General features: G+C 49.0%; 1 pseudogene; it reads right to left on the reverse strand.

The window, feature by feature from the left end:
* Positions 1-11,287: 11,287 nt before the first annotated feature.
* Positions 11,288-11,370, reverse strand: LOC149855736 (U4 spliceosomal RNA; annotated as a pseudogene).
* Positions 11,371-12,602: the final 1,232 nt, after the last annotated feature.

The raw sequence follows: 12,602 nt of genomic DNA on the forward strand, positions 1-12,602 counted from the left end.
AAAATGCCAGGTCTTCCCTCACTATGCTGGTGCCTGCTGTGCTGTCCTGGCTTCTGGCCTGTGGAGGGCTGCCCTTGGCCCCTTCTCCCTGCTTTGGGGCCATGTAAAAACGCAAAACAATTTAAGTAGAGGAAAAAAGGAACAGTTGGAGTATGGGGCCTCAGCCCACCCCACTTACAGATCCGGCATCTGAAGCTCCAAGGTCCCTTGATGCGGTCCTTCTTGGCCTGGCTGCCCTGCTGGGCCAGTGTGATGCCTCTTTCAATAAATTCTGGACCCCTCTGTCAGGTCCTTGCCAGTGTCTTTCCCAAGCTGCTGACACAGCCTGTGTGCAGCCCGGGGGGCAGCCTTGCCTTCTGGTCCCAGTGGTGCTGCCTTCCTCTCCATTTCCCTACCACTGGCTTTTAAATCAGCCGGGCGGCAATTTTTAATGACATCATCGCCTGGCGCCATTTCCCAGATGGCAATAAAAGCAGCTGATGAACCACACCAGCGGTTCATCTCGGCACGGCTTGTTCGGCTCTGTTTTTCCTACAAAAGGTAAGTATGCCCTGCCTTCAGGGCTTTTCTCTTTCTTCCCTAGGCAAGTCAGCCCTGCCTCGGGTCCCGCTGTGAAAGGGTGTTCCAGGGCCCCCACCTGTCTCTCCCTGGGACAGCAGTTATAAAAGCTAGTCTAGATAAAGGGACAAGAATCAATAATGTCTGTTGAGACCGTATTTAACAATCCAGTCTGTGGATCATAGGATCATAAAAAAAGGGTAGGAAGGGACCTCAGGAGGTCATCTAGTCTAAGCCACTGCTCAAAGCAGGACCAGCTCCAACTAGATCATCCCAGCTAAGGCTTTGTTTAGCTAGGTCCAAAAAACCTCCAAAGATGGAGATTCCACAGTCTCTCTGGGTAACCTGTTCCAGTGTTTTACCACCCTCCTAATGAGAGAGTTTTTCCCAATATCTAACCTAAACTTCCCTTGCTGCAACTTGACCATTACTTCTTATTCTGTCATCTGCCACCACTGAGAACAGTCTAGCTCAAGGATGGCCAATTATTTGGGCCCATGAGTCACATAGAGAGTTTTGAGGAGCTGTCGCAGGCTGGCTAAGCACCCCCACCACTCCCAGCAAATGTTCATCAACCCCCCCCATGTGGGATGCACAGGAAGGAGCTTCAGCAGGTTCAGCCTCCAGCATGCCCTTCTACCCCAAGGCGAGGTTCAGCAAGAAGCCTTGACCCCTGTGGGAATTGGCCAGCTGCATCCACAACTGATGCTTGTGCCCACCTGGCTGCCCTGAGCCTGCACTGGGGCTGTCCTGTAGTTTCTCCCCACTGTCACCACCACCGCACCACCTCCAGGCCAACCCAGATCCACAGAACAATGGCAGGGAAGAGCCACAGGGTAGACCTTGTACGGGCTCCAGACAGCTGCAGTCAGAAGGGCCCCAGCAGCAGTGAGCATGCCCGCCGCCAGGTTCTGCTTTTGCTCTGCCCCCAGACCTAGCTGCCACCACTCATCATGGACAAGGCTGCCTCTCTGTCTCCCTCTTCCCCCACCTTCTCCCCCACCAACCATCCCACACCTATAGCATGTCCCTGCAACTTACACCAGCTCCCAGCCCACACACTCAAAGCAGCACCAGGTGGGCACCAGCATCAGCTGTGGATGCAGGTGGCAGGTTCCCACTGGGTATCATGGCATCCACCTTAGTATGCAGGTGATGCTGCTGCATCAGCTACAGTCCCAGGGAGTTACCCTGATCCCCACAGCTGTCAGTGCACACACAGCATCTTTCTGCCATCTTCCAGCATGTAGGCCAAGAGCTGTTGTAAGCTGCAAATGAGGCTGGGATGTGCTCACCCACCCAGAACAATGCAGCAGCCAGAGCCACCAGCTCTCTGCAGGCTGGATCATACAACTTTCCAGCTGCTAGATACAATCAGTTGGAGGGCCAAATCTGGCCCACAGGCTGCATATTGCCCAGGCCTGGTCTTGCTCCATTCTTTTTGTAACCACCCTTCAGGTAGTTGAAGGCTGTTATTAAATCCCACTTTAGTCTTCTCTTCTGCAAACTAAATAAGCCCAGGTCCCTCAGCCTCTCCTCAGAAGTCTTGTGCCCCAGCCCCTAAACCATTTTCACTATACTCCACTGAACTGTCTTCAATTTGTCCACATCCTTTCTGTATTGGGGCCCCAAAACTGGCCACAGTACTCCAGGTGTGGCCACACCAGTGCCAAATAGAGGGCAATAGACACTTCTCTTGATCTGCTGGCAATGCTTCTACTAATGCAGCTCAGTAGCCTTCTTGGCAACAAGAGCACACTGTTAGCTCATAATGCAGGTTACTGTCTACTGTAACACCCAGGTCCTTTACTACAGAGCTGTTGCTTTCTGCAGTTGGTCCCCAGCCTGTACCAATGCATGGGATTGTTACATCCTTGTTTGTACTTCTCCTTATTAAACCTCATGAGATTTAGTCCAATCCTCCAATTTATTGAGGTCTCTCTGAGTCCTACCCCTACCCTTCAGTGTATCTACTACTCCCTCCAGATTGTGGGGGGAGGGGAGAGTAGTAGATACACTGCAAACTTGCTGAGAGTGCACTTCATCCCATCTGACCAGTAATTGATGAACATATTGAATAAAACTGGTCTCAAAACCAACCCCTGGGATACTCCACCTGTTCCTGGCTGCCAATTAGACATTAAGCCAATAATTACTACCCTTTGAACCTGACAATTCAGCCAGTTTTCTGTCAACCTTATAGTCAATTAATCCAACCCAGACTTCCTTAGCCTGCTTGCAAGAATGTTGTGGGAGACCATATTGAGGTGGTTGAAGCACCTACATTGAACACCTTCAAGAACAAATTGGATACTTATCTTGCGGGGATCCTATGACCCCAGCTGACTTCCTGCCCTTTGAGCGGGAGGCTGGACTCAATGATCTTCCGAGGTCCCATCCAGCCCTAATGTCTATGAAATCTTTGAAAATCCTAGCTAAAGTCAAAGTATATCACCTCCACTACTCTTCCCATGTCCACTGAGCCAGTCATCTCATCATAGAAGGAAATCAGGTTGGACAGCCATGACATGCCCTTAGTGAACCCATGCTGACTGTACCTAATCACCTTCTTCTGCTCCAAGTGCTTAGAATTGATTCCTTGAGGACTTTTCTGGGTCCTGAGGTGAGGTGGACTAGTATGTAGTTCTTCAGATTTTCTTTCTTCCCTTTCTTAAAGATGGAAACTGTATTTGCCCCTCTTCAGTCATCCAGGACCTCTCCCAATTGCCATGATTTTTCAAAGATAATGGCCTGCAGCTCTGCAATCGCATCAGCCAACTCCCTCAGCACTCTCAGGTGCATCATGTCCGGCCCCATGGGCTTGTACACATCCAGCTTTTCTAAATAGTCCCTAACCTGTTCTTTTGCCACCGTTTGCTGCTCACCTCCTTCCCAAACAGTGCTGCTTGGTGCAGTAGTCTGGGAGCTGACTGTACCTGTGAAGACTGAGGTGAAAAAAGTATTGAGCACTTAAGCCTTTTCCTCATCACCTATCACTAGGTTGTCTCACCCGTTTAGTAAAGGACCTACGCTTTCCCTGATCTTCCTCTTTTTGCTGACATACTTGTAGAAACTCTTCTGTTACCCTTCATATCCCTTGCTAGCTGCAACTCCAACTGTGCTTTGGCCTTCCTGACTCCATCCCTGCATGCCTGAGCAATACTCTTAAACTCTTCCCTAGTTGTTTGTCCAAGTTTCCACTTCTTGTAAGCTTCTTTTTTGTGTTTTAGCTCACTGAAGCGTTCCCTGCTAAGCCAAGATGATCTTCTACCATACTTGTTAGTCTTCCTGTGCATCACGATAATTTGTTCCTGTGCGCTCAGTAAGGCTTCTTTAAAATGGTGTTTTGTTCCACAATTTCATGTTTCAAAGTTTTGTTATTTAAGGGCATGCTGAGGTTAGCGATGGTGTATTTCATGTTCAACAAAGTACCAGTTAGTCTCAAAGGTATTACCCTTCCCTGTCTTCTGCCTCAACTTCCAACTAACATAGATAACTTCTCCCTATTCATCCATAAGAAAAGTGAGGTTGTAAAGTGAAGCTCTCAGAAGTCACAAAATTACAAAACGGGATTTGCTATTTTAAAATTGTCTGTGTCTGCATCTGAATGTACATAGTCTTTAAATGCATAATAATAGGGTACTATTTTTCTGCAAGTTTTGTATAGGAGGTGGGGACTGCTGGAAAGAACAAATCACCAATGTAAAAAGCAAAAAATTTGGACTCAGAATATGGTGGTTCTATTGCTACCTCTACTTTAGATTTTCTGCGTGACCTTGGGCAACTCATCAAACATCTGCTTCTGTTCTTAGAAGGGTTCGTAGAGGGCTGGAAAGGACCTCAAGAGGTCATCTAGTCAAACTAGAAATTGAACCTGAAACGTTGAGGATTATAATATTTTTCAACCTCACACTATCCTTGATAATAAATTAAAGTTGATGCTGTGAAACTATCCAGATAAAACCAGAGAAGCCTCTGAAGAAAGAGCACTAATTTGAAAGTAAGGAGTAAATGAATACACTGAATAATGGTGTAAAAAGAAAATTTAAAGAGTTGTCTTATTCAATGAACACAGGCCCTGTGGTGCACTAAAGATGTTAAGCGCTACTTCGTGACTGCAGCATATATGTAACATTTGTCAGTTCTGGGCTTCAATCCTTTACCTTGCAACCTCAATGGTCTATTAATGTATGGCTGTTGGATACTGGTGTGCAGACTTCTAATAGTTTGTGCCCCTATAACAGGGACGGGCAAATATTTCGGGCAGAGGGCTGCTTACTTAGTTTTGGCAAGCTGTGGAGGGCCGCATTGGTAGCCCCGCCCCTTGACCAATGCCCTGCCCCCTGGTTGCCATCTTGTGACCAGAAGTCCGTCCCCCTAACCCCTGACCTTTGCCACCAGAAGTCCCTCCCCTTGCCCCCAGAAGTATTCCTTTCAGCAAGGGGTTTTGCTATCTCGGAACCAGAAAGATACCAGATTATATTCTAAAATGCAAACATCTACAGCAGGGGTTCTTAGCAGGTTGGCTGCCAGTCCGCAGCATTGTTGGTTGCCGGACTCAAAGTGGCCACAAACCAGCAAATTGTAGCCCCCCAGAGTCGGGCAGAAAGACCATGGCTCCTTCTGCAGAGCCCGTGCAGCACAGGGTTTGGTCCATCTAGTGGGGGTATTCTTACCTGTCTCTGGCCAGAAATTCCTGACGCAGTTGGCTGTGACTGCTGAGCCATGTTTTTCCAGGCTGCAGCATAAAAGCATTGGGAACCCCTGATCTACAGTATTCATTAATTTGATTTCAAAAAAATATTTTTGTCCCGATTTACCCGTGTTTGTGCAGCGTACATAGAGGTGATTGTACAACAGCTTAAAATGAAGTCTTACTCTTGTATGTTGTTGGGGATGGGTATAGGGTTGTGGGGGGCTGTGGGTATGTGGGGTGAGAGAGCCTGTGGGTTTGTGGGGTGTGGGTGAGTATGGTGTTTGTGGGGAGATGGGTGCCTGGGGTGTGTATGGGGATGTGGGATGTCTGTGTGTATGGCAGTGCGAGGAGGTGTGGGTGCATGTGTATGGTGGTGTGTGTGTGTGTGAGAGCCAGCCTATGAACACACACTCTGCCCCTGCCTACACATGCACACATGCATACACATACACGGTCCCTCCCTACCCCCCACACACAAATTGTCCCTGCCTGCATACACACATGTACACACACACACACACACACACACACACACACATACACACACCTCTGTACTGGCATGGCCTCATGCTCCCGGTTCAGGGATGCAGCCAGCAGACCAGGGTGCTGGAGCAGGGTGGAGTCAGGAAGGGGGTGAAATGGCTGGAGGTGGGCGGGGCTGGGCTGTTCAGTCCTGCTGAGGCTTCCCCTGGCTCCTGGTAGCTTTGACAGGCTGCTGGGGCAGATAAATATTAATTTTCTAAATTTTTTAGGTGCCCTGCAGACCGAATAGAACGGCCTGGCAGGCCAGGCCATATTTTGCCCACCCCTGCCCTATAATACCTTTTATCAGAGGACCTTATGAAGATGAACTTGTACTATCCTAAATTTACAAATAGGGCAAAAAAAGAGGTGAAAAGAGGGAGAATTTTCAAAGGTGCTTGACTTGTATAACCTTTCAGTAAGTTCAGCACCAACTTACTAATTGTACCTTTGAACATTATCAGCAAGGGATTGAAATCTACAGCTCCCGTCTCCCAGCCATAGGAGCAAACATTTTTTGTTACTTTTGTCAGGATTTGCCCAGACACCCTACCTTTTCCAGAAAGCACTGTGGAATCTATACTGACCACTGATTTACTTCTCATCTGAAAATCCCTTCTGTCAGTAGTACAGTATCCCTACTTCATGCTGTTGTTTTAATGTGCTTTTTTGAATGGAAATAGAAATGCATAATGAGTACTTAAAGAGAAGCATGTGCTTTGTGGAACTGGATCCTTAGATATGAAGTTGCAAGAAAATATAACCAATCATGTCAAGTCAGTACATCAGTTCATATTAGAGCACCTGAGACTTGCTCCTGCTGCAGTTACAGAAAACCTCCATTAGATGGCACCTGGACATAAACTGTGATTCAGATTAATCTTAGTTACAGTAATTAAATGTTCCTTAGAAGAATGTTCTCAATCCCTACAGTTCTTAAGAACTGAGTAAGAATCCCTTGAATTCAAAAACTTGTTTAACGCTGTCCCAACCATGCAGGTGGTCCATTAAAATATATGACCCAAAGAAATCCTTGCCTCTTACAAAATTCCTGGACCATCACTAACACAACAATTCTTAGTGCACTGAGGTTCTGTCCTTTCACTGCAAATGACTCAGGTACTGCATTTACCATCTTCATATGTCTTGAGGTGTGTGCTAGCTTATGCTTATGACAGCATCTGATGGTGGAAGCTCTCTGCTAACAAAAGCTTATGGAGAGGGTCCAGAGGAGGGCCACTCGCATGATCAGGGGGCAGCAGGGCAGGCCCTACAAGGACAGGCTAAGGGACCTGAACCTATTTAGGCTTCACAAGAGAAAGCTATGGGGGGATCTAGTGGCCTGTTACAAACCAGTCAGAGGGGACCAGCAGGCATTGGGGAAGTCCCTGTTCCCCCAAGCACTACCAGGAGTGACTAGGAATAAGTCACAAGCTGGCAGATGGTAGATTCAGGCTAGGTATCAGGAGGCGCTACTTCACTGTCAGGGCGGCTAGGGTCTGGAACCAACTTCCAAGAGAAGTGGTGCTGGCTCCTACCCTGGGGGTCTTTAAGAGGGGGCTAGACAATCACCTTGCTGGGGTCGTTTGACCCCCAGTACTCTTTCCTGCCATGGCAGGGGGTCAGACTTGATGATCTGCTCAGGTGCCTTCCGACCCTAGAAACTATGAAACTATACATCTCTGATTTAGTTAGTCTACAAGGTGCAAATTCAAGGTGCACCAATACATTGGTCCGATATCGGATCAGCACCGATATAAAGAAAATTGTCTGTATCGTAAATCAGCTTGACATGGCCAATAATGTGGCTGATAAATGGCCCATGCATGTGCACAGCCTCAGCAGAGCATGTAGGCAGCTTGGAGAGCTATGTGCAGCTGGTAAGTCTGTTGTGGCAGAAGGGAAGCGGGGAGGCAAAGGGGGTGGGAGGGGCAGATCAAGGCTCCTGTGGTAAGGGAGAGTGGGGCTGGAGTAGGCACTGCCCATCCAGAGCAGGACAGAGCATGTGACAGAGCCATAGCTCATCTGGGGGTACTGGGAGAGGGGGCTCCCACCACTGTGAGCAGCCCAGGAGGCTGCCCCCAGATCTGCATGGGGCAGGGCAGGCTGCCGCTGGGGCTGGGGTGGTGCCAGGCTCTTCTTGGCAGGGGCTGGAGTGGGTTGCACTTGGGGTGGGTGGTGGCACTAGGAGAAGGGGTTGGGGTGGCTGCAGCACCCCATAACCTCCTCCCAACACTGCCACCACCTGCCCCAAACAAGGTCTGGCCAAACCCCCTCCCGCCCCCCCCTCCCCCACCAGGAAGAGCCCAGCGCTGCCCTGGCCCCAGCCCGCAGTGGCAGCCCCACCCCCCCACCCACCCCATGCAGATCTGGGGGCACATGTCCCTCTGTACCCTAGGCCGCGTGCAGCAGCAGGAGCTGCTCCCCCCACCACACAGAAACATGCAGCAATTTGTTCACACAGTCCTCCGTCTAGGGACATATATGGTACACACACTCAATAATCTGAGCAAGCACCTTTAGCTTTGTCCATGATCCCTGCCCCCAGCATAATTATATGCTTACAGCTAAGGTCAAAGAAGCAGTTATCTCATAGACGAGATTTTCAGCTGGTGTACATTGACAAAGAATTCCACAGAGGCTCTCGCATAATATCGTTAAAAATTGATACTGTGCATGATTCAGTATCTGAGACTATTAACACCAGGTTCTTCAATGTTTCATCTATGAGCATTCTAAATCATGCATCACATGGTTTGCTTAGCAGGCTATATCTTGCCTAACTGTAAACACATGACAGGCTGAAAATGTCTGAATCTGTAGCATATTCATCCAGGTTCAAGGGCAACAGATCTGATCAGGGGTATGGAACAGCTGCCATGGGAGGAGTGACTGAAAAAGGTAGGACTCTTCAGTCTGGAAAAGAAAAGGCTGAGGGAGGGGCAGGGGTCAGCAGTTTTTTTGGGCAGAGTGCCAAACACACTTGCAACTTCAACTTTTAAAATGTTAGTGTGCCAGGACTGATGGCGGAAGAGCTGCAAGGGGCCCCATCCTCCTCCCCACTGTCCACCTGAGGTGCACCTGCTGCCAGCAGTGAGCTGGGCTGGGGCTCTGCAGACCCCAGTGCAGCTGCTTGCAGCCTCTAGGCTGCCTGCCACAGACGGTGGGGAAGCTGCAAGCAGCTGCACTGGGGTCCATGAAACCCCTACCCAGCTTGTTGCTGTGCATGTGTACTTTGGGGCAGATGGTGGGAAAGGGCCTGGGGCTGCAATGTCACAACAATCAGGCCACTCGCAGTTGCCCTGCCATATGCCTCAAGGCACGTGCCAAGCAAAATGCCTTCACATGCCATGTTCTGGCGTGCATGCCAGGGGTTGCCTAACCCTGTGATAGAGGTCTATAAAATCATGAAAAATGTGGATAAAGTGAACAGGGAACTGTTATTCATCGAGTCTCAGAATACCTGAACCAGGGAACATCCACTGAAATTAACAGGATATAGGTTTAAAATAAACAAGAGCATGTAGTCTAGTGGTTCCCAAAGAGAGTGCTGTGGGATCTCCCTAGGTGAGGAGGTAAATGCTTTCCTCTCCTGCATCTGCTCCAGCAGTGCCTGCATCTGCTCCTCAAAATTGCTGCCACTTCTGCTGCCTTCCCCACCCTCAGGCAGCCCCTTTGTTAGCCCCCCTCATGTTTCCAGAAGCACACTCTGCTGCAAGCAGGTGGATGGACAGGGACACAGAAGGAGCCCCGCTTTGCAGTCTGGCTCATTTTTCTACTTCTCCCATGTTCCTGGGGGTGCCGGTGTACGAGATCCTGTGGGAGCACCCTCAGCAGCAGAGGTTGCCTTTGCTCCCTGAGGTACAGACCAGGGTTCAGGAGGGGGCATATAGTGAAAAAAGTAGGGTACAGGCATTGGTTTATTTGCTTTAAGCTAATTTGCATTTGTTCTGAAAATATTTAGTTTGAATTGGGCCTTAGTATCATGTAATTCAAGGCTAAGATTCCGTTTTAAACTTCTGTGTTGCTCAGCATAGCAGTCATTTTATGATATGTTATAATGTAGTGATAGTTAAACTGTTGTTAAAAATCAAGCTTTATATTTCATTATTATACCTTTATATATATAAGTATTTCTTTTTGTATTCTTTTGTTTTTATATTTGGAAGTTTGGATAAATGAATGTAGAGTGATTGGTAAAAGCAGAGTCAGGGCTGTGCAAAACAGCAGTGCTTCGTTTCAACTTCCATTTTGCCATTTCAAAGGGATGGTGTTTTGCTGTTTCGAAGCACTATTCTGTTTCATTTCATCAAAAATGTTTTGCTGTTTCAACATGTTTCAACGTTTCATCCATAGGCTATAATGGGGAATTACAAAAATGCCTATAACTTTGTCATATCTTTCCTGATTCAAATTAAAACAGCAGGGATGGTAGCTCCTGCTGAGGCCACAAAGTCTGTCATGTTTCTGAGACAGGTACAGGGATTTCTGGGAAACTGCACCTCAAACTGTTCAGACCAAAACTTATGTCACTTGTAATTCTGAAGGCACAGAGGGGTGAAAACACCAGGCATGGTAGCCGCTGCTGAGGCCATGAAACCTGTCAGGTTTCAAGGAGATAGGTGCAGGGGTTTCTGTGAAACTGCACTTTGTCACGGAGTAGGATCCCTAGAGATGGCTGTAATACCAAGAGGGCCCTGTGACCATGCCAGCTGCGCCCTGCGGACTCTTTCTCTTCTCACCTGCTGCCACCTCTTCTTGGAAAAGATAATGGATAGGGAGCCTGCCCTCAAGCTTCAGCTCAGTCATGGTCCTAATGGACCCCACTAAACCCTGAGGTTCTTGGACCCCTTACTGGGACCTGCTCTAAATAGGTGCCTCAAAGGGACACCTGAAGCCTCATGGGCTAGATGTGTGGTTCCATCCATCCCTTACCGTGCCCCATGCCTCGCAGATAGTCTATCAATATCATCCCTGTAATGAGGTCTCATTCTTACTCTATGGTTTATTGTCACTGGTCTCTCTTTGCCCGTTGCTGTGCCCTCACTTGTGTCGGTGCCTCTACACAACATGGTAGTGTGCCCCAGTGAGGGCTCCTCCTCCCCTACAGCCTCATCCCGATCTACCACTTTAAATAACAACAGGTAAGTAAGCAGCACAGTAGCACTAGCATCTCAGGCAGCCAAACTGTCACAGAGCCTTTCTTTCCTTACCTGCAAGAGCTTCTTCTCTAGCAGTTGCCAGAGAACTCCCCCTGCCAGCCCTAGGCCTGGGGCTAAGATGTGCCCAGGGCCCTGCCTCCTTCCAGTCAGATGACCAGGGACAGGTGCTAGGGGTGTAGGTTGTAGCTGTGTTGGTCTAAGGACATGGCAGACAAGACTCTTTGGGTGAATCTGATATCTTTTAGTAGACCAACTGAATAGTTGGAGAAATATATCTTAGCAAGCTTTCAGGTTGAAAATCCTTCGTCAGGCTAAAGAAGCACCTGCAGTTTGTGTGTGTACTGTTCCTGGATGGAAGGAAAAGTTTTCAACTAGCAATAATCGCGCCTCGGATTAACCTCATTGGCTACGATAGTAAAGAAGCTAAAGGCTGGCATGCAATGCAGGCAAGAAAGCCAGTCAGTGAAAATGGAAATGGAGGCATCAGAGGGTGAGGGACAGGCTGGGGTAGGGAAGAAGGGGGATGTAGCAGGTAAAAGTGAAGAGGTACTTGCCCATATTGGCAGTTCCTGTGGTGGAGGAGAAGACTGGCTGGTGGGTGGCATGCTGGCATGGGACAGTGGATTCCTGTCTTCCACGTGCCCCCGGCCTTCACCCTTCTGCCTCCATGACTCTCTTCATCAGCATCTGCATCCACTGGTTCAGGCTTTGGCTGCTGCATATGCTTCCTTTCACCCTCAGGTCACACCTGGCAGCCAGCAAGCCATTTCCTGATGCCCTCCCTTAGCTGCCTCACCAGTGCCTGCACATCTGTTGACAGCAGCTTGCACCAGCCAGGAACTTCTCCATTTGGTTCTGAAGTTCCCTCACTACAGCCAGCACTGAGGCTCTCGGTGGCCTTGAGGAAGGACTTGAGAACCACCAAGATCTGGGAGATGGTATCCCATTCAGATCTTTTAAGGGGGCCGCTAATCCCAATCTCCCTGAGCAAGGCCATCTCATGGATGACTTTCTGTTGCTCCACCAGCCTCTGGAGAATCAGGTATGTGAAGTTCCACCGAGTCTCCACATCCTGTATGATTCTGTGCTGCAGGATGGTCAGCTCTGCCTGTTTGTCCCACAGCATCTTGCCCCCCCTTGATGCTCTGGTGGAAGTAGCCTGCCACCTTCCTGCATTTTGAAATGAGCTTGCTGGTGGTGCTGGCTCCATCACCGGCAGGCCTCTCCCTCTCTAAGGCATCCGTAACAATGAGGTACAACTTGTGTGCCACACAGCAGATGCCAACAAAGTTGGCATCACAGACTGCCTCGACCATATTAGCCCCATTGTTGATGACCATGAATCCGCGAGTGAGTTCACCCTGCCCAATGAGATACCCCTTCACCAAAAGGTTCATGGCCCCCATGATGTCTGTTGCTGTGTGGGACTCATTCATCACCTTGGCTTGAAAGAGAGCCCACTGACAGCCTGACTGGTCGCACCAGTGCCCTGTGAGGAAGAGGTAGGCATGATCTTCACCCCGGCTGCTCCAAATGTGTGAGGTGAAGTGTAAAGCCACTTGTGGACCTGCCTTGCACACCTCCTCCCTCAAGTTCTCCCTGCATGCCTCATACAGGGAGGGCACCACCATCCTGCTAAAGGTGGTGTGTGCGGGTATTTTGTA

Source organism: Crocodylus siamensis, chromosome 11 (assembly GCF_052110815.1).
Source record: "Crocodylus siamensis isolate JL-2025a chromosome 11, ASM5211081v1, whole genome shotgun sequence".
Lineage (NCBI taxonomy): Eukaryota > Metazoa > Chordata > Crocodylia > Crocodylidae > Crocodylus > Crocodylus siamensis.